This window comes from Phoenix dactylifera, chromosome 3 (genome assembly GCF_051530095.1).
Source record: "Phoenix dactylifera cultivar Ajwa chromosome 3, Ajwa_hap1_PhDact_Kaust_v1.1, whole genome shotgun sequence".
NCBI lineage: Eukaryota > Viridiplantae > Streptophyta > Magnoliopsida > Arecales > Arecaceae > Phoenix > Phoenix dactylifera.
In genome coordinates, this window is record NC_143192.1 from 31,804,270 (window position 1) to 31,827,029 (window position 22,760).

The following is a 22,760-nucleotide window of genomic DNA, read 5'->3' on the forward strand; positions in this document are numbered from 1 at the left end:
CAAAAGCGAGGCATATTAGTATGATGGTAACTTCGTTCATGTACACCATTGAAAAAGTTTATTCTTTCTTAAATCACATATGGATAAAAAGTAGTGTTACTAAGATTAGTGTTATGCCATTGCAATCAAAACATATAGGTATCAGACATGTTTCAGCATGAGATTAGTGCAAGATCTGCCAAACTAAGAGCATTGATCGGCCGATAAACTACACACCGAACAGGTGCAAGGAAGCAGTTCTGAGCATGACACCTCGTGATTTAATGTGGCATTTGTTTCCTGCAATGTTGCTATGATGAAATTTAACCAGGAAACTTCAACAGGCTTTCAAATGCATTAGAAACTGGGGCCCCATGGTCTAATAATAGATTGTCAATAAGCAGAGGTCGTGAACTTAGTGCATGAGATCAGATGATCCAACAAACTCAGGCACACAGCAACGGCTGCAACAACTCAATGGCAACAAAATGCATAGTAAAGCATATTCAATTTACAACAAGCAACAAGGAGATTGAAAAGCATGAGTGGTAGTTAAATAGGGACGAGGTGCTGCTGAAGTCTGCTGGCGAGTAAAATGATTTGATTACTAATTAGGTCTCAAGCTAGAGAACAGATAAACAATATTGTAACATCAAATTCCATCGTAAGTACAGAAATTGAAAAGAAAACACACATACAAAAAAAAGATAAATGGCAACAAACATTGCAGTAAAAATCTCACATTCTTGTATCCCCTAAGAGGGGCCGACTATACTTCTCAGGAGTCATCTCCACGAGTACCATTAGACACGCACAACAGATATTGCAGCAATCTTTTACATTTTTGGATCTTCTTCTGATGACTGCATTGTGACCAGCCTCCCCACAAGTATCATATGTATACATCAAAATTGCTGTGCCAATTTTTTAAGATCATGGGTCTTTCCTAAAGGTGACAATACTTCCCAATATTCCTTTCCACAAGTACCATATGCATATGTCAACAACATTGCAGCTGCAATTTTTTACCTTCTCGAACTTTTTTGTCTCTCCCATAAGTACCATGGCAAGCTTCATCAGCATGTCATCTTAGCACATCCATGGTGAAAATCCGACCTTTTAGTTGTCCTCGTGTAGGGTCCCTCGCAGAAAGCCTTGACTGCCAACAGTCCTCCATCAAGGAGTTTGGTGAATACTTCTCCTGCCAAAAGCTCCCCTGCTTTTGGGGTTGAAAAATTTATTTAGTATTAACAAATGAAAATTTCTTAAACAAAAGATAAATGTAATATATATTAAATCCAAAATGTATATTATATAGTTAAAAAAAGAAATAAGTAGCATAAACTACAATCCTAATGTTCATGATTGGCTAACTTATGATAACATTTACATAAATTAAAATAAGCACTGGACAGCAATGCTCCTCATTATAGGCATTGTGGATTCTCAATGCTCTATGTCAAGGCATCATGATATTTGGGTTTGGCGACTTTAATCATGGTAGCATGCCCTGCATTTAAAATGTATGGCTATAAGTATAAATGGAACAACTTTTACAGATGCAAGTGCCGCTCAAAATATTTGCAAAACAAAACAAGTGACAAGTTAATAAATTTCATGAATAAAACGGAAACATGGACTCACAAACCGTGCTAAAAACAAATATTCTCAGCTTTGTCAAACTAACAATCCGATTAATAACATTTGGATGATAACATAAAAGTGAATGTTGATGGTTCAGCATAATAGTATGAAACTCATTTTATGGTCATGGAAGAATGATAAATTAAATTGTCAGCTCATTGTTAGGACTATGGGAAAGGATCATCATCATCAAGAACCAATAGCCCAAGGAAACTATTTATAGCAACGACGAAAAGCAGAACAATCACCTACATGGCATTATATGATGGCCATGATATACATGATCATATAGCTGCATTCTTCTAGTGGCAAGTCTTAATAATTGGATTCCTTTATTCATCAGCCAAAGGCATACCTCCCTTTAACAATCTCTACAAACAATAAACCACCATTTGCTTCAGATTGAAAGGAGAAAACAACGTTAAACATGGCTTGGTTTTTAGGGATCCCAATATGGTAGTGTTACTTAATGTGATTATTTTTCCAACTTTCATCATCTCAAGTAGGCTTACCTTTAATCGTAATGTGGACCAAGTCTTAACTGCAAAACCATCTTCCAGTGGAAATTCTGATCCTTCAATACTCATTAGTTTATTATTGCAACAGACCAATATGAGCATCTTGTTGAGAAATTCAAATATAGATAGGTATCAGAATAGGCTTAGATTTAGTTATTTTCCTTTTTCGATTTTTTTTTGGTTCATCTATATTTTATTAAGCACCATGTTTCTTTTAAAAATTAAACTAATGGCTGAATGAGCCAGAACACATTGGACTTGCAAAAGTAAATAAAAGCTCAGTTCAGCTCAATAACCGGCTCATTCAAGCACAGTTTGTTTAACAAATGAACCAAGGCCAAACGTATATTGTCAAGCTTGACTTCAGCTCAGATAACCCTTTCAAATGATGAGCCAAGACAGAGGTGCTTAGTACTAATTTCAGCTCATTATTTTCACATCTAGAAGTTGGTAACAAAGTCTATATTTTCTTGCATTCACCATTTGTTTAGAGCTAATGCGAAAACTAGTTTTGGATCCTATTTGAGGAAGGCTTAGAATCCAAATATCATACATTAGGTAAAGGTGAGCTCAGGAAATTTCTATGGAAAATAAAATGACCATGAATCATTTACAACCTTTAGTAGTGACAAATTCCACAACCAAGGTACAAGGAAAATTTGTATTAACTAAGCAATTATTGCCTGCACCCAATTCCCTGTAGACGTTGGTTTAAATTGAAAATGAAAAATCTCATCAAGATTCTTTCTGGCTGCCTATCAAATCTGTCACATACCATCATTCACACTAGAGGTAGAGGTTATTGCCCTCTTTGACTGTAAAATGAGCAAGTTTTGTTACCTTAACATGAATCTATGTCTCGACAACCAGTCTTATTGGTAAACATATAAATCCTTGAATTGCAGAAAATGATTGTGGCACCGTTGCCATTAAATCAGCTGTCAGGTAACATAAACCTTCATCAAACATATTAATTCAATAAAGCTACTTTCGTAACACAACTCACATACATCTGCAATTAGTTAAATTCATCTAACTATAACCAAAAACACATGCAAATAGCAAAACATAATCTAAGTCACTTGTAATAAATATTGGGATTTTAAGCATTTCTTATATATTTAATATAGAGAACTTGCATCTGACAATGAACCTTAATAACATACATGACAAACAATTGTACAGCCTTTGGTAAAACAAAAATTAAACTCCAATTTTGTATTAGTAATTTCATATCAATGAATCAAATCAAACCATTGCCATTGATTCAAATATGTCCTTTTGAGAATTCTGTTAAGCTACAAATTTATAATAAATGCATTTAAATAAGTCATGCAGCATAATGCCGTTACAAAAAATGCACACATGAAGATTGCATATAATCAGAACTTTCACTGAATAAGCATTAATATGAACCCAGAAAAGGGTATCTAAGATGAGGACCATAATACATTCCAATATTTGCAATACTATTTCCTACCTATGATTATAGAGTCCTATGTATTTATCTGATTTCCACACAGAAATGAGACTTTTATTATAAATATAGGATGGTGTAACAATTGGTCAAATAATGTACAAAGGAAATAGAACAAAGTATAAAATTAAAACCAGGACTAGAAAATCACATAGATATCCCCACAAAAGAACAAATACAAGAAAAGGTTTATCAACTAAAAATAAAAGTACTGCAAGCCTACAAAGGTGAAGCATGTCCTCATTTGCTAGCAAACCCCAAAAAATGTTTTAACATGATGCAAACTTTTCAAGTCATAATCATTTAGATAAATTTATAGAACTGAATCACAAGTTCCAACATAAATTGTCTGAATTTATTGAATGATCAAAATTTAATTGAATGATCATGAATTGAATTTAATTGAGGCATACAGCTAAACTCATAAGTTGAGACAGATTTGATCAAAGTGACCAACATTGCTCCCACACCAAGTCAAAATTAATTACGTGCATGTTTACCAACAAACTGAAATTATATTCAAACATGCCAAGCTAGCAAAAACTTTCCATTTCTTAAAGATACACTAAATTAAAAGCTTGATACGTTAATTGTCACATGTTACCTTCGCAGGTGGAGGTGAGTAAGATCGAACTCTGAGTCTCTAATCTGCTCTTGTTTGAGATGGTGCCAGCAATAAAATTGCCTTTGCATATATTAGCCCTTGAATTTTTGATGGTATGCACAGCAATGTGCCAGATTTTACATACTAATACATACCATTTCAATTGAAATCCTGAAAATGAAGTAGCTATAAGTTTAGTCAGAAAGAAAAAAGAAACTAGATATGTAATATCTCAAATTAGTCCTCCACATCAATCCCAAGCACAAACATGTGATGAAATTTAAGATTATTGTAAAGTGGTAAAAATGTATCATCAAGATATATGATATAAAAATTGATTCTGTGATTCATGCAATATGAATACTATAATAGACAGTGATGATATGAAATAGTAACATGACAAGCTGGGTTAGTTGGGTAAAATTGAGGATATTCTAATTAAACTTCTTTTGGAAGATTCCAAAAGTAGCATACTATGGACAGAAGTAAATGCCAAAATGAATGTCCTTGGAATAGTTTATAAATGGAAGTTTACCATATAAAATAAAAAGACCTTAACACACCCAATAAAGGAATCACTCTTGAAGGAAAGAAAGAAACATACTAGAACAATGGAAAAGACACATTTCTGAAAGATTTTGTTTCATAAGGTTGGTATTAACAAAAAGACAATAAAAGGCTTTCAATATGTGTAATATACTATGTTTCACAGGGAATGACAATCCCTCCTATCAGTACATGAAGATATGCAAAGAACCAAATCCCTGCACTTTTCCACGTTGCTTAGAAAATTTGGCGCATTCCGAAAGAGCCATGATAGGGAAAGGTTTGAGCAAACCGTTGAGAAGAACTCAGTAGACTGCTTCGGAAAAAAAGATAGTAACAAAAGTTTTGGCTTACCAGGAAATATTGAAATCCTAATAAAGAATAATGCGACTGTGGTAACAGTCCATCATAACTAAATAATTGTACATGCATTTCAAACCTTCATTTTCACCTTATGGCATATAAGGTTCAGGTTTGGTGTAGACTGATTTAGCTTATTTTATAAGCTTGTTTTATGACCTTTTTTTTTTTAAGTCTTAGGGAGATGATTTTGAGACATAAGTGATCTATTTTTGGCCATTTTGTGTTTTAAGAAGCGTTATTGTAAGTTTTACAGTGTATAATTGACCAATGGTTGAGTTTTAGTGTCATTTATGGTCCCTTTTTTCCATGTTAGTCCCTCTTTTAAGTTGTGGGGAATTCATAACTTATCCAAGGCAGGTAAGGAAGATTGGCAGCTATAGTAGTCCCAACTTAAATTTGAAGAGATATTACAGAGCACCTAACCTCCATACTCATACATCATCTATGAGGGCTGCAGATGAGTGTTTTAGGGGCCTAAAAGAAGGACAAACCAATGAGAGATAGAGGAAGGGGGAGCAAGAAAATAATGAAAGTATAACCATCCTTGCACGCCATATACCTCTCTTCCTCATTTTTTTAATCTGTTGACTTACTTGACAACTTCTAATCCAAGTCGTAGAATTACGAATAAGTTCCCTAGAATCTATACTCCAGAGTCATTATAGTTTAGGGTAACAAAAAGGGCAAAACAATGTAGTAGAATTTTGACAAACATTAGTTTAAGTTCAAGTTTCTCTCTCTCTCTCTCTCTCTGCAGGACAGTGTATTATATACTCCTTGGATAAATACATCCACGAGAGTCAGCATACAGAAGATCCAGAAGCTGGGGTTATCAACGGCAGCAAAGTCCCACAGCATAGCCCTTATGTAACTAGCCACGTTAGCAATCACCCAATTAACAACGCTATTAGTTTCCCTATTTTCCTGCTCAACCTTATATAATCTGTCTTCCGTCTTTGGGGTTAATGCTCCTCTAATGGAGGCTTGAGGAGTCACTTCCAATACAATGATTCCTTCTCCTTGTATGTTCTTTCATCCTAAAAGAATTATTTTGTAAAACCACATTTTGCCTTCATCTTTGGGTAAAAATAGAAAAATTTTAGATCACGCAATATTGTAGAGCCAATCATTTGGATTTTTTAATATCATTAAAAAATATAAATATATTGGAATAGAAAATTGTTATTTTTGCATATCCCTAAGCAACTAACTTTACAGCATAAAATAGAAATATATGCCCCTCAATAATAATATGGTTATCAAAAGACATACAAAACAATGCAAAAGAAAATTGTGCATCCTCATGTATCTAATATTCAATAGCTGCTGAAAGTTTAGGAAGCATAGATACTCCAATTTGCATAACATCCATATCAGCAGGTATCATATATGAGTATTTGTCGGACACTTCAAGGATCCATGCCACATACTTATTTTAAGTATTTTACTTTTCAATGTTAAAAGAAGGTTTTAGATGCTTCCTAAATACACCTCAGATGCCTCCCTAAATATTTCCAATAATGAGGAGCAAGGATTTATTTACATCAGTTTCTTTTAGATGAATGTTGACCTTATAATGATGAATAATAAATTTTGAAGTTTGTCACTAATTTTGTAATATAAAGAATGGATTATAGTTGATGGATTTGAATGATGACCAAGTGATAGGGTTTGTGAATGTACATACTATTGTATAAAGTATGTACTGTGTTATTTTGATGACTCACTAAGCTTTATGGATTTTATCGCACATATGCAAATTCCTTCATCCATGTTAGATTTCCATGTATAACATGCATCAAATGATGCAGAAATATACATGTGATGTGCAAATATTAAAGTGGATGTCTTTATTTGCAAATTGTAATAAAGAAGGGTCCAACATCAATGATCTGGTTAGGTAGACAAGGTCCTGGTCAAGTGGGTCTCCACTTAGATCCAGTCTAGTCATGGTTGGATGATGGAGGTCCAAATCGATGATCCTAGCTGTTGGATGTGATCTACTTTCTCCAAATTGCTTACACACCCAAAATACTGTGATTTGGAGATCCTTAGCCTATGCATCAAGTGGTTAAAAATTGGACAGTTTAAATAAATACGAAATAATAAATGTATTTTTACCACTTGGTATATAGGCTAGGGGTCTCTAAGTCACAAGATTTTGGTGTATAAGCAGTTTAGAGGTGGTAGATCATATCCAACGGTTTCAGTCATCGTTTTTAGACCCCCAATGTCCAATCATGATCTAACTAGATCTAAGTGGATATATACCACATAGAAATTTAATTTGGACCAACAAAAGCCTGCCATAAAAATCTGAAATTATAGGCCAGATTCAAGTAGTCTGACAACATTATGATGACAAACCAAATGAACCACATCTCTGAGCATACCACTAGATCTGGTGAAAATGACCAAAAGTAAATTTGCAATAACGTGCGAATATTGCACATGTAAGACTTGACTAAAAATTTGATAGGATAAGCACTCAAATGGGTTACAGGCAACACTAAAACTGAAAAAGGCTTTGTCATCACATGTTGATATCGTGAAAATTTACTGCTGCCTGAGACAACAGGGAAGAAACTGAATTCCTGCATGATTAATTTCATGAGAGTATCTCAAGTAGAAGACAGCATAGCAATAATGTACAAGCAATACATAACCTCATCTAATGCTAAATATGACAATAGAGATAACCAAAAAAATTCACACCACAAGGCAACAACATGGTTGGCATCTTCTGCAAAATGAAATTAGTAAAAATGAGATTATAAAGGAACAAGATGCAAGATCGGTAAGACTCACATAATGTTGCTACTTTCCTAAGGCTCCCCATCATCCTACAAGTGCCACATATACACACCACCTGTCTAGGTACAAATAACCAGCATGAGCTTCAACTCAATATCAATGTGAGCATTCCACATGTCCCTTAGCCTCAAACCAGGCCATCCTCCCAGGACAGAGGAGGTGAGATTTTAGTTGGGCGGCGCACCGGATGGTGTGTTCTTTTTATACTCCATTGGATTCTCAGGTTCAACATTTGATTCTTGGCTGGTCTTGGTTTTGTCCTTCCCTGTTCATCCACTCTACATGAAACTTCCCACTATCACCTACAAATAAACAATGATACTCAATACCTCCACAAAAGTCCAAATACGAAAAAATGGGGAAAATTGACACAAGATGAGATTCAAAGTATTATCAAAACTACACATGCCCAAAGTGCAATAGCATATCAGAACTCAGTTGCATAAAATATAACAAGAGGTCCAAACTAGTTACCTGTACAGGGGTTGCAGCCATGAGCAATCCACCAACACCACCACCAAGCACATGACCATTAGGACTAGAAAGAGAGATGCTTAAACCACTTCTCTTGCTGCAAGATCCTCCATTATCAGTCAACATATAGGAGCCAGTCGAGCAGAGTATTTTGAGACGGCTCTAGACAAATTAAAAAATGTATCCCATAAGTAAAAACATGAAACTTTTTTTATGAATATGTAAACATTGCAAGTGACTGACAGAATAGAGGTGAAGTTTGTAGAATCTTTTTAGCAGACTGCATAAGATAGTGCAAGTTTTATCTTTCTTATTAGAAGTAATGCTGATATTTGTGTTAAAATAAAATGTCTAGCTTGAATCAACTTTGCCATGGCAATTAGACAGCCTTGCCAACTAATGCCTCCAGGTAGATTCACTGATACGAACTCAACAAGGACCATGATATCAAGAAACTTCTATGGAGGCAAAAATGTTCAGTTACTCCTTTAGAGCTTCTATATTGGCAGTCAAAGATCCTGAGAGTCATCTGAAGTTAACAAAGGGATATCAAGCATTCTTCCTCTTTATCTTCAGGAGTCATAACACCTATGATGGGGTTTAGCCCCAAGTATCCCCAAAATTATGATTCCTGTTCAACAATAATTCCATGAAGCATCTAATGTCAAGGGTTTTGAAGAAAGTCGAGCGAGTCAGATATACAAAACTTATACATACATAACCATCTAGACTAGATGCGATTGAGACTAGGTGCCACAACTAAGAAATCGCCCACAAATGAAAAGAATAAGTACAAGTTTTTTTCTCAACTTTACATTATCCATTTTCCTTCTTTGGGATTAATGTTCCTTTAATGGTGGTACAAAGAGTCACTTCTAATAGAATGATTCATTCTCCTTGGATTCTTACACATCATTATAGATAGGCAATAAAAATTGTCATCTTTGGATCTCCCTAAGCAACCAACTTTACAGAATAAGATAACAGGTATGCCCCTTGATAATATATGGTTATTAAAGATATACAAAAAGGAAGGCTCAAAAGAAAATTCGGCATCCTCATGTATCTAAATTTCAATAGCTGCTAACAGTTTAGGAAGCATGAAAACTTCAATTGCATGTCATTTCCATATCGAATAAGGTATCAGATATCAATATTTGTTAAATACTTCTATGCAACCTATTTTTCAAAATTAAGACAAAGATTTCAGATACACATTGAATACGCCAGATATATCTCCACAATATCTCCAATAATGGGGGGCGACAATTTATTTACTTCATTTTTTCCTTTTTGATAAATGCTTACCTCATAATGACGAATAATAAATTTTGGAGTTTGCTTCACTAAAATTATGGCCTAATTTATGGATATACTCTATGGATTTGAATGATGATTAAATGATAGATCTTGTGGATGTTCAAATAATTGTATAAAGTACGTAACATAATATTTTGATGACCCACCATGCTTTATGGATGTTGTTTCACACATGCAAATGATAATGATAACTACAGAATGTGATATCTTAGCTGTAACATTTCCTACTTTTTCAACATTTGTTATATTCATTTATGTATAATGCATTATATCAGTATCCCATATCCATGTCACAGTGCATAATTAACTATCATGCATTAAGGCTGAAAACGGGTCAGATAAAGTCTGAACAAATCCAGATCTATATCTATATCCATCTAAAATATGGTATGGATCTCAAAAAAGAAAACCTTGAAATATTCTCAAATTTGGACACATCATGATTCAGAGATTCCTTGAGGAATCTAATTCCAGATAACAAAAAATATCAAACAAGCCAATTCCAACCTATTTCCACTTTCTTTTCCTAATTTCTAACTTTTGCCCTAGGTTCCTCCTTGGCTTCCATGAAACTTCTATCTATGCATCTCCACCATCCATCCAAAGCCTTCAGCATCAAATGTTAAGGGTCGAGTTCCACTTTGATCTGCAATCCAAAGAATAGAAGGCCAACTACCTCATTCTTCTCAAGGAACATGCTGGAGCACAAGTGAAGTCCACTCGTCAGTTTCTTTCCTAGCTCATTATGGGGAAAGGAAACACTTATTCAAGAAAGCCTTGCACCATGCCAGAGCACAAGCGGGGTTCACTCAGCCTTGAGAGAGCAGAGGCGCCTCATCACAAGTGGGGTTTGCTCAGCCCTGAAACTGGATCTTGGTTGTTGGGCTCAGTTGCCCTTACCAAGCAAGGATTGGACTCAAAAGTAAGGAACAAGAAATAATGAAGAGGAAAGTTGAGCCTCATTTTGCAAATAAGGGCAACAAGAATGAAATTTCAAAAGGAAGGGCAAAAAAGAGGTTGCATTCATAGCACTTACAGTTTTTGGTCCTCTAAAACTGGAGTGGACTAGTAGAATGAGTGAATTCTGCTGGGTTTCCTAGAGGCCTTCATCAAACTTGATGTTTTGTGGTTAGGCATGACTTAGACCTGTGCTGCACCGAAAACATTGTCTCCATGTTCAAATGGGATGGATGCAAGAAAGATATTGTGGGACGGCAAATGAGATCAATTATAAATACAAACTCCAGAGGCCTCATGCATCGCATAATCCTACAATGAAAATACTTTATTTTCCTCTACATACCAAACTTTTTTTGGAGGTACACTGCATAACGAATATAAACCACACCTTTGGTATGCAGTGGACAATTTGCTATCATCTGTGTTGCTTTAACGTACGTGACCATGCCTTAAATTAATTTCTTGTTATATACGACAGCAAACCATAGCTCATACTCAAAACTTCATTAAGTTTGATTGCACAAAAGTCACCAAATTTACTTTTTAAACATGAATAATTTGATTATACAAATATCTAATAATGCAAAAATGCCAAAGTCCTCATGCATCGCATATTGCTCCAATGAGAACACTTTGCTTTCGACCGCATGACAACATAAACAGCAACTTTTGTTGTTTTAGCAGTTGATGATATGAATCATCTATGCATTGCTTTAACACACACAAAATCATGAGTTAAATTCATTTCTTATTATATATGACAGCAAACCGTAGTCATTAATTAATTTTGATTTTATAAAATTTACCAAATTTGTATTTTAAAACTTGCATGATTTGTTGACACAAATATCTGATATTGCAACTGATTTTTGTGTTTAAATTCTTCTCCAAATTTTCTTATATATAAACCATTTCAATTCTAAACTATATTTCGCGAAAAAAAGCAATATAGACTAGAAGCTTAGTTAAATTCTTCTGTTTTCTTCTCACCACTGTCCAATTCATGTCCGGATGTCTTTGAACCAATAACAATATTACTAAAGTCTAGATTCTATCCATTTTTTGTTTCAAAATACCAAGTTTGCCTTGGATGATTTCCCAAACGATGGAGTTTACAGCCTTTTCAAGTACCTTTGGGAATCACATAGCAGTTTCCTTTAATCAAATATGGATAATTTGTATCTAATTCATATCTAATCCGATTATAATAAATATGGATACAAATTTTAGTATCTGATCGAAATCCATAACTAAATTTGTATCTGCTGAATAAATATGTATATGGATAAGGACATTAGCCATGGTAGATCTATATCCAATCAATTGTAAAATATAGAGCGCATAGCTATGCAAAAGGAAATTTCTTGTCCTTGTTAATGTAGTTTGCCAAAGACACTGATTATATATAATCCATATCAACTTATGCATTTCATAAATTTGTGTTTACCTAATAAACCCAACCTATATCAATCCAAAAGGATGTTAGTCATTGCACATACCAGTGTATCATAGCCGCCAATCAGACATCATCTATCTTAGCATGCATCTAATTCAAGTTTCCAAAATAAACAATTCGTAGCAGGTATATTCAATTTTGCATGAGCACATTGACAAATTTATGAGTGCCTCTAGAATATCTAGATTATTCATACCCATGTTTGTATATCAAACCATGTAAATATGGTAAACTGTGCATATAGGCCCTTCCATCAACCATCTTTCATATAAACATAACAAGTCTCTAGGTTAGGACTTAACTGAAGAAATGAATGACCTATTCTCCCTCCAATTAACTCCGTGACTAAGGTAAGTTGACCAAGCCTTTCCTCTTCCCTATATGATGCCTTTTACATGCATCTTTTTCTCCTTCCAACAGTTTCTTCAAGCATCTTCCTCCTTTCGAGATCTTTAGTACGAAAAATAATAATATTTTTTCGTTGAATGAAATGGTAATAGTAGGTAAAATTATCTGGAGATAATTGTCTGCGAGATTATATTTATGGATATTCCCTTTTGGCACACAGTTCTTAATTCTAACAGTGATTATGCACCAATTCAAGTAATTAATGGTGCCAATGTGCAAATATGCATAAGGATAAACAAGTAGATATTATAGTTCCAAAGGGTGCAAATGCAAAAAAAAAAAAAGAACCTTAAATTAGAATAAATAATGCAAATATTCTGAACTTGGCAACCTAGACAAAACCACTGGGTTATCTGGGTTAAGGGTTTCTGGTTCGACTGCAGGTCAACTAGTGAACTTAAAAAGGAAAGGTTCAATGCCCCTGCTCATGCTTTATATTTTCTTTGCTAACTCCAAAACAGTGGAGTGACCTGAATCATCTTTTTACCCCCATCATTTTAACATCGAACCACTCATCCCACCATCCCTCCCCTAGCATACCACCTAAAACTAGGAGATGGGCAGCGAGATTGCCATATTTCACCAGATCTAAGCCGCTTCACCTCGAAGACCATAAGATTAGGCAGCTACATTACCTTTAAGGCCATAGCAGATCCATCCATCTTGCTCTGATTCAACGAGATTAGGCTAATCATCTGTTGCATGAGATCTAATGCCTCGCCTCCATTCCTGTCAAAACCATCATCTTGCAGTAAGATCCACCATGTCACCTTCTTTCTTGGTCACGTCATGCTCCACCTCCAGTACTGACTCAAATCATGCCATAAGCCACTGCAACATGGCAACATATGCATTAATAGGCGAATTATTTTGCATTGTTGGAAAATGATTTTTCTATTCATTATCAACTTGGATGGGTTGAAATTAGTTTGAACAAGTGGTTCAAACGGTTGAACCAAGGTTTGTCCTCTCGATACCGGACCCCATACCATATTATGCTGGTATAGTGTCAGTACGCTCGATATGGGGTTGGTTCAGCATACCGAGACAAGGTACGCATCTTGTACCGAGTTTAGATTAGTACCAGTATAGTAAGAAATGTCTGGTACGGGGCGGTATGCAGCGATGTGGCAAATCTTGGGTTAAACAATTCGAGTCATTAGATTATCAAGTTTTGGAATTTTCTAGGCTTAGATCTGGCTGAACATGCAAAAGTTAGCAGTGACAAGTTGAGCGGGTCAACCTACATGGTTTAACTAGTTCTCATAGCACTAGTAATGCATGCATTTAAATTTCCTAAACATCCCATTTATATAGCCATAACATAGTGACATACTACACTAATGATAATGAAGCGCATTATCGAATAATTTGGCAAAAAAGATGCATATATATATATAAAGGGGAGAGGATTATGCACTAATGTTAAATCTTTCATAAAAGGATTCACATTTCAGAGAGTGAAAGAAAAATCCTGAAAATTAGAATGACTAATGCATGCATTTCATCATTTTCCAAAAATCCAAGATCAGTGTCGGAGGAACCGGTACCAGATACTGTACTGATTCTCTGGCAGAACGAGTCTCCGTACCGGGCCCGTACCGAGAGAAAAAACCTGTTAGAGCCAAAGCCAGAGAAGAAGAGAAAGAGAGAGAGCGGGGGAGGGAGGGAGGGAGCGGTGGCGGACGCCGGCGGAAGGCCAGCGGAGGCCGCGGCTAAAAAATTTAAAAAATTTTAAGTGAAGTCGACAAGCAGTTTGCCCACTTCACTTAAAAATTTTAAAATTTTTTAGCCGTGGCCGCGGCCTCCGCCGGCCCTCCGCCGACGTTCACCGCCGCTCCTCCCTCCCTCCCCCGCTCGCTCTCTCTTTCTCTTCTTCTTCTCTAGCTCCAGCAGCGAGCCATTTTTAAAGTCGGAATCGTACCGGTGAGCCACCAGTATGGCTCGAAACGGGCGAAACCGTCCAGTTTGCCCATTACTAAAGGGCAAAATTACAATTGTAATATCATGTTATTATGTTTCGCTATATCTAATCATTGAAATATGTTCCTTTAGTAATGGTATATAATATGTAGATCATGATCAATGAAGTGAATTTTCAATTTATCATGTATATCAACATACTAGCACAATTCATTTTCATATCCACTTGATGCTTAGGTCATAATTCTCCAAAGCAAGCTTCTCAAACTGCCTAGGCAAGGCCACAGACCCCTTATACATCCTAAGGAACTGCCTAGGCACTTAGGTGACTACCCAGGAAGGAAGTCCCTTTAAGATTTAGTATATAGACCTCTAGTCTTATGATAAATAAGCATGTGCATTTATCATATATGCACTCTTTTTTTCACCATATGTGGCATCAAGCCTATTATTCACAATTAAAAAGTCCAAGAACAAAATCTAGGAGGAGAGCAACAATAGTGTTGCCACCACAACAACTAGCACTTAGCAAAAAGCGGGAGGGAAGGAAGCAACAACCAACAGATTGCGGGGCCACAGCCAACAACCATCATGGGGGAGGAAAGCAGAATAAAAGGGGAACAAGCAGAAAAATGGTTAGTGGTAGGAGTAAAAGAAAACGAAGAAAAAAAATTATAGAAAGAAGGTGACGGAGGACGAGGTGGAGAAGACGAAAAAGAAAGAAAGAAGGAATGCCAAGGTATGAAATACCATATCAAACCAGATGGTATGGAACGTACGATACTATACTGGTACTGAACTGGTACGCGATATAGGAAACGTACCGATACTCGGTATGCCGAACCGGCCCTCGTATCGGGCGTACCGACATAGTCACAAGACGGTATCAATACGGGGCCCGGTACCGAGATGGCATACCTTAAAAGAAAGAAAGAAAGAAATATACACAAACTTGGCACTAGTGATGGCCATTGAGGCATCATTTCCAATTGTCACTGTCAGATCACATGTCAATTGCCGTTGATCAACCTAATAGCTGCTATTAGGTTGGTGATACCATCCATTGCCCTCCCACATATCTCATATGGGAGTCCAATAAGGAAAGAAAATAGAAAATGAAACTCTTAAATACATAGGGTTTAAGCAGCCTTGCACTAGGCAGCTCAACCAAATTAAGCACTTTTGGTAGCCGCCTAGGCGCCTATGCAGCTGCCTTTAATACCACCACTCCAAAACATTTGATTTTGTATTCCAAGCATTTTTGGATATGTAGATTAAATCAACTACTTGGATCTCCAATTTGGATGGTCCATCATTAGTTTTTGAATCTTTACATCTTTAGTCAATCATTTAACATTTTAGTTTGGAGTCTATCCTATATGCGTGTGTAAGCATGTACATGTATATAAGATTTTCTTATGAAGTCAAAGCATACACCTCTATGATAAACTCTAGGACAACAATTACATTGAACATGGTTACCACCTCTTTTACACGTTTGAAGTGATGTTCCATTAGAAGCATGTATATATGATTGTGCCTGGAAATCACAACATAAGAGAGAAATATATCACAAGTTATGAGGATCAAAAGCATATATACATATATATAAACAACAAACAAACATGTTTATTTGTTCATTATATACATGATGTACACACTTTATAAAACAGCAACTTTACTCGCTTTGCACCGGTGCTTGATGATATATAACATTTATCAAAATGATCTAGCATCACTAAAGCCTATGTTGCATGCAATTGCAATAGACCAAGGTGTTCGATGGTGTAGTAATGTAGTACTAGAAAGAAAGCAAGTTAGCTGATGCAATCAGCACAGACCTGCTTCCAGATCATGTGCTAGCTCCTTTCTCGTGTCCATTAACATTGACAATAGAACCCTACAATTACTGATTGCTTGATGCTTAAATGTATAACATGTTGTCAAGTGCTTCCATTGTCATCATCTCCAAGTCTAGCTAACTTGACCAAAAGTATATCCAAATTTTGGATCATTTCTTTTTGTTTATTATTAATGTGACTACTAAAGAGAATTTTATCAATTTGTCCCTAAACCTTTTTTCTAACGTTGTGGCCCAGCTTTATTTTTTCAGAGAGAGAGAAAGCTGGGCAAAGACCCATCTAGCTTTCATTCATAAACAGTGTATGAATCTACATGTGTTTGCAAAAGGAGCCAAGAAATTCACACAAGCTTGCAACATATATGGTGTATAACATGGATTGTTGATTGGGTTGATTGTGCATGTTCTAGTTAGCCTAGGGAAGCAATCATCAAATGACTGCAAAGTCAAGCCTGATGAGAATATAATATTATATTGCTTATCAACAAATGCAATGATTATGAAACCATAAGTGCAATTCTTGCAAAAACCTAGAAGACAACTTGATGAGAAGCACACACACTTCTTGATGACTAATCTATTCTTAAAGCATTACGTAAAATGTTAAATAGTTGTTTAACAATAAAACTTGACATTAAGAAATGAACTTACTAGTCCACTATGCTTCTTGCATCAAATAAGGCGTTGTTCCAGCATGTCAATATAATGCACTAACTATAGAAGTGCACTTATGTCATTAAACTAATCAAATGGCAAGATGCCTTTCGTATATAGCAGAGTAATTTCTTAATGATTTATTCATTGGATGGACATGCATATGCATACGTATATGCACTTTAACTGGTAATATAAAAGGAAGACATTGTAATAGAAGACAATAATAGCTAAACATGTCTTTCCTTCAAGAGAGTCACAAAAAAAATGTTATGAGTTTGTTTAAACACTTTAAAAGTGATGATTTAAAAATAAATAGTTCAAATCAAACCATATAATATGATGTGAAGTGATGATGCTTGTCTAATGTTTTAATACCTACCTACATAGGATTTTGTTATAATTTTTGACCTTTAAACCCAAAAGGAAGAGAGAAAAGGAAAAAAAAGCTTACACAGTTAATATCGGATAGATTTTCTTAGCTTCAGCCTGAAACCCCCAATGCACCATCCCTGGCCCACCTCTCTCTCTCTCTCTGATGCAACTCAGAGTACAACCAATAGATACTATAACCAACTAGACCTCAGAGAAGGCAGCGGATTCGCGGGTGAAGACTGTAGTAAGGAAGCATTTGAGCGAACAGGATTCAGAGGTTTTAGACAAATTTTCTTATAAATTTTTCATTAGGGATTGTATCAAATTTTAGCCAAGTGTCCATATTTGTAATAAAATAATTTTAGTATATTTTCTTATTGTTGAGTCCCATTTCGAGTATAATTCTGTATCGGGTTTAAATGCTCAAATTAGGGATAGAGTATCATGTCCTAAAAATATGGGCATAATACATTTTAACGAGCAGCCTTTAAGATATTAATAATTTTTTTTGAGAGAGAGAATTTCTTTCATCAAATGAAGGATTTTTTTTTGAGAGAATTTCTTTCATCAAATGTAGGATTCTTCAATCCAATTTTCTTCTAAATGTGTGTTGATCTTCGAAGCATAACCTCATCGATCAAATCGCCTCTTCTTCCTTTCTCCGTTATGTCACTCTCCCCTATCCCCCTTATCTCTCTCATGATATTGCAAGGGCTCTCTTTACTTGGACCCCGCACTTCTAGCTCTTGTTCCTCCCTCAAGTCCTAGTTCAAGTCATCTTCAGACGGTCCTAGGCCACATTAACCAAATTATATTAATCTTAGCATGGCATGTGTGGTGCATGTGAGAACGGAGAAGATGGTAATTATATTTTTATTTAAATTCAAACAAGGGAAGAGCTTAGGTTGTAATTCTATCTCTAGGAGAACACCATTATAAATACATCATCATTTAACAACCTTAAGTACGCTAAGGTTGATATAAGGAAATTAAGAAATAAACCAAAAAGAGGTGAGATCTATTACTCCGACGAAGCATTACAGCCCCATATGTAGATAAAGTAATAGAAGATGGAAGAAATAGAAGAAATAAAGAAATTGTGCTCCTTGTTGTAGTGTCAGGCATGCAATTGATATTAGGAGACTTCAAGCTTCTAAGTTGGTTCACATGCAGCCCCAATCAAAGCCTTTCGCACAATAAATAGTATAAGGTAGTGATTGTTGAACCAACCCGAACAATGGGGTTCAGCCCATACCAAACCATATCGACGCCGGTCTGGGATAGTTTAGCCGCTTATTTATAAAATCCTGCCCCCTATCCATGGAGCTACATCACCGATCTAGGGTTTCCATGGCATTCTTGATTTCTCTCTCCTCATCCCGAGCTTCACCGGAGACACATGTTTTGCCAAGAGTCGTCGGCCAAAGAATGTCCAAATCTATTTCCCCCTTCTTCCCTCCCCGTCCCTCTCCCTCTCTTCCCTCTCTCTCCTTTTCCCTCTCCCCCTTCCCCTCCATGTTTCAATATGCCCTAGAATGGCACAGTACAGACCTATACCGTACCTAACTAGTCACCAACTAATACAACCCTTGGTACCGATTCAGCAAACCTTGTCTATGAGATATAGTTCTCATCCTCTTTCAAAAATTACACGCTATAGATTGAAGAAACAATTAACAAAAGAAATCATTTATTACTCGAATTGAACATAGATTAAATTAAATCAAAGAATTTTAATTTTGATCATTAATGAAATATTCAATATTCCCATGGCTTCGTGATTTTAAACATGAACAAAAATCACCTCGAAAAATCTTAACTAATGGTTGGCTTTTTTGATATACAACAAAATCACTTTTTCAAAGTCTAAGCAACAAAAGAAAAAGAACCAAAGAACCTTCCTTTAATTTTGATCATTTATCTAGTAATTGTATTGTCTACTCAACAAACAAAAAAAGAACCAACAACAACATAGTCTTCATATTCACTTCATAACATAAACAAACTCTTTAAACTCAAAATTATAAAACAATACTTTCTAGATGATGAGGAGATTTCTTCATCCATCAATAAGAAATTTTGCAGAGGCATCACTTGTAGCACTTAAAGGGTCGAACCAAGTTCCCCTTCTATTTTGGTAAGGGAACATTGCTGGTTCCAAAATCTAACTGACCGTACACCACCGAATAGTAGTTTAAGCAGCCATTATCATCTACAAGACTAAGCTTGTGGTTGTGCATCTACTCTTGCTTGGGATTCCTTTAGTCCGCTCAGAAACAATGTATTGTACATGGTCAATGCACCAATATGGGGCGAGGAGATTTTGAGGCTTCAAGATCTAGTGGGTAAAGTCAAATTTAAGAAAATCCCGACCAATCATGACCCCATGAACTATTACTTTTCTTTTCAAATTTAACATGGAGGATCATAATCATACCCTATTTTCATAACCATTAATGAAAATAGTCACATAACTCTGATATGCCTTCATATAAGACTAACATTAATCATGAATCACTAGTCAACCCAAGTGATCTACTATGTGCAATTTGTATGAGCCAATAGATCTACATCAAATAATATTACATACAAAATATGGAATATTTATGTGCAAATAAATTTTATTATTAGATTGTACATGATACGCTTGGATCTATGGATTAACAACAAGATAATAAATATAGCAAGAGCAATGCCACAATAGGTGGCAATTCGCACAAAGAACTTTTACAACTTCTCTTTTAGAGGATAAAAATCAAAATCCAGCTACAGGGACAAACAAGCATGTCTGCTTTTATTCCATAAAGAGATAATGGCGGGGGCTCTCAATCAAAAGGTTTCACCATCCATATAGCAACACAAAATAATGCATAACAAAATCCTAATCAATTTAAATTTATGGAGCAGTCTAACATGATCAAATCTAAGGCTCGACAAGATCAGAATTCCTGCCGGATTGAGTTTCGCATTTTAAAACTTTATAAGTTAATAACTTAGTTAAAATATAAGATTTGTTAACCTAGATTAATAGCTATGCAATGTAAGGAATTTTTTATAAGAATCTGAAAATTGGCTCACCACTGAGACTTAATTGAGTCAAACGTAAGGTAGATTTCAATCTATCATTAGACTGAAATAATAATTACAATGTCCTAGATAGCATCGCACTCATATAAATGATACACATACATCTTCACTAACAAATAAAATTAAGACTAAAAGCTTACCTTTCCAATGGAGATAGGTTAGGATCGAACCCTGGTTCTCATATTTATTGCCACTCAAGATAAAGCCAACAGAAAAATCTGGAGGTTTGCCTTTGTGTAACCCAAGCCTCCAACTATTATATAATTTCTTGGTAGGAGTACATGCTTTTAAGCATTCTTGATGCATAATGTTTCAATCTGAACATAAAAGGGTAACAGGTGAAAGTAATGGAAAAGTTAAAATTAAATTTAACTTGCAGTTCAATTGCTTCTTCGTATGCATCAGTAAAGTTAAATAACAAAAAAAATTGACCTCTGCTTCACTAACCAGTTTGGAAAATTATTACCAAAATAGGGTATGCCTGTCAATTTAAATATTCCTTCTTGATGTGTGAGGTATAGCAGTAAAGATATTTTTCCATTTTCTTATGAAAGCATGTAGGTGGAAAACGGACATTATAGTTCAAAAGAGAAAAAAGGGCACTATAGACAATAAATGTTTCCCTTAGAAGAGTTTTTTGAGGAAAATTGCAGGGTGATTGAAGAAATCCTTTTAAAGAATTGGACAATCAATAATGAATAGTGTTTGCAAGCCAACAATATTTAACCTTACTAATTGGAGTTATATATATTATGGAAACTTGCTAATCTACAATACCAAATGAATACATTCACATTCTTATCAAGTCCAAATAAACGAATTTCATAAGTATTTGTTAATCGGAAGAAGGAAGCGAAGTATTAGGTGGATCACTTCAAGAAAATCGATATTTTTATAACATTGCCATAAAAAAACACCAAGATTTTCTGATCTGGATATTTATTGCAGAATGTGTAAATGTTGGCACTACCAGTATTCGCATCATTGAAAGATGAAAAAGACCTAACCTTATGTTTACGACAGGGACCAGTCTAAACAGTGAGTTGAAAAGTGTTCACGTTTGGAAATATTTGAAAAATTTTCTTTTTATAACAATGCTTGATGATATTAATTGAAGGTATTAACAATATGAAATGCATGTAATTATGAAACTATGGGCAGCAAAAGGTATTTTGGACACTAGAAAGGAGTCAAGATATACAACCAGACGAAACACTGGAGGAACTGCTTCTAGCAAAGGACAGATAAAACAAAAAATAAATAAGCAAAACCACTGACCAAGAATATTATGGGAGCAAGTAATCGCTAATATCAAGAAAAAATCAACACCACAAATAAATTAAGCAGACACTATAAAACCACTAAATAAGATCGAAAATAAACAACACTATTCTCAAATTAATATGTCGCAGAGGTAACTAGGTAAGTAGGTATATGGTTTCCTTGCTCGAGCAATCCATGAAAGATTGTAGAAATAAGAAAGAATCAGGATTTGCATTCTAGTAACATGTTAACAAAGTTAAGGATTATTTTTATTGACCCAAGCAGACCACAAATCCCCTAAAATATCCACTCCCACAACCATATACCACAAATCCCCCAAAAGATCAAGACTCCCAAAACCCTATACACTTTTTACTAAAGCAAAAAAAAGCAAGAGAATTAGCATCGATCAAATCGAACACCTATAGAATATAAATAACTGCTTAATCAGCATTGGCCTCTAATCTTTAATGAAAGACGGTATATAAAGAGAGGAGATAAGAGAGGGAAAGATTACAACTTGTTCCTTACCAAAATTATCAAAAATTAGCTGTTTCTAGGTCACAATAGACGATAACGCCTTCAATTTCTTAAGGGGAAATGATAAAATCGATCTTCACTTCAATTTTGGGCCACCTTTCTCATCAGCCCCAGCGAGAGAAAGAGAGAGGAGAGATGATAGCGGCAGCGGGGCGTCGGAGCACGTCCGGCGGGTTGATCGGCAACGGCGGCTTAGGGTTGCGCGCCGCGCTCTCGCGAGGAAAATATAACGATAACCCCGGTGCTCTCAGCGAAACTACGGACACTTGGGTGCTGCATAGACAAAGAAGACGACAAAGAACGGTTCATTCTCTTCTTCTTTTCACAAATCCATTAATTATTTTCAACTGCTTTTCAAACTCCAGTAATTATAACTTTGTCCTCTTGTAGCCAATAATTATTATCATCAAAAGCTAAAAACGAACTGAACAGTTATTACTTTTGTTACTTTCAATCAATTTATTAACATTATTTATATATATATATTTATATAT

General features: G+C 35.4%; 1 long non-coding RNA gene across 15 annotated transcripts; it reads right to left on the reverse strand.

Annotated features, from left to right (window-relative positions):
• Positions 1–560: 560 nt before the first annotated feature.
• Positions 561–22,561, reverse strand: LOC103705521 (uncharacterized). Of its 15 annotated transcripts, none has more exons than XR_016399827.1 (9): positions 22,258–22,558; positions 20,604–20,780; positions 13,199–13,394; positions 10,776–10,885; positions 8,420–8,581; positions 7,940–8,247; positions 4,223–4,393; positions 1,370–1,489; positions 561–1,198 (listed from the first exon to the last, which is right to left on the reverse strand). It is a non-coding gene; the product is annotated as an uncharacterized LOC103705521 (long non-coding RNA). The 15 variants fall into 15 exon arrangements; XR_016399816.1 differs by lacking the exon at positions 1,370–1,489 and adding an exon at positions 15,972–16,026 and having other exon boundaries at positions 561–1,195; positions 22,258–22,515; XR_016399823.1 differs by lacking the exons at positions 1,370–1,489; positions 10,776–10,885 and adding exons at positions 2,982–3,079; positions 15,972–16,026 and having other exon boundaries at positions 891–1,198; positions 22,258–22,506.
• Between the last annotated feature and the right edge of the window lie 199 nt (positions 22,562–22,760).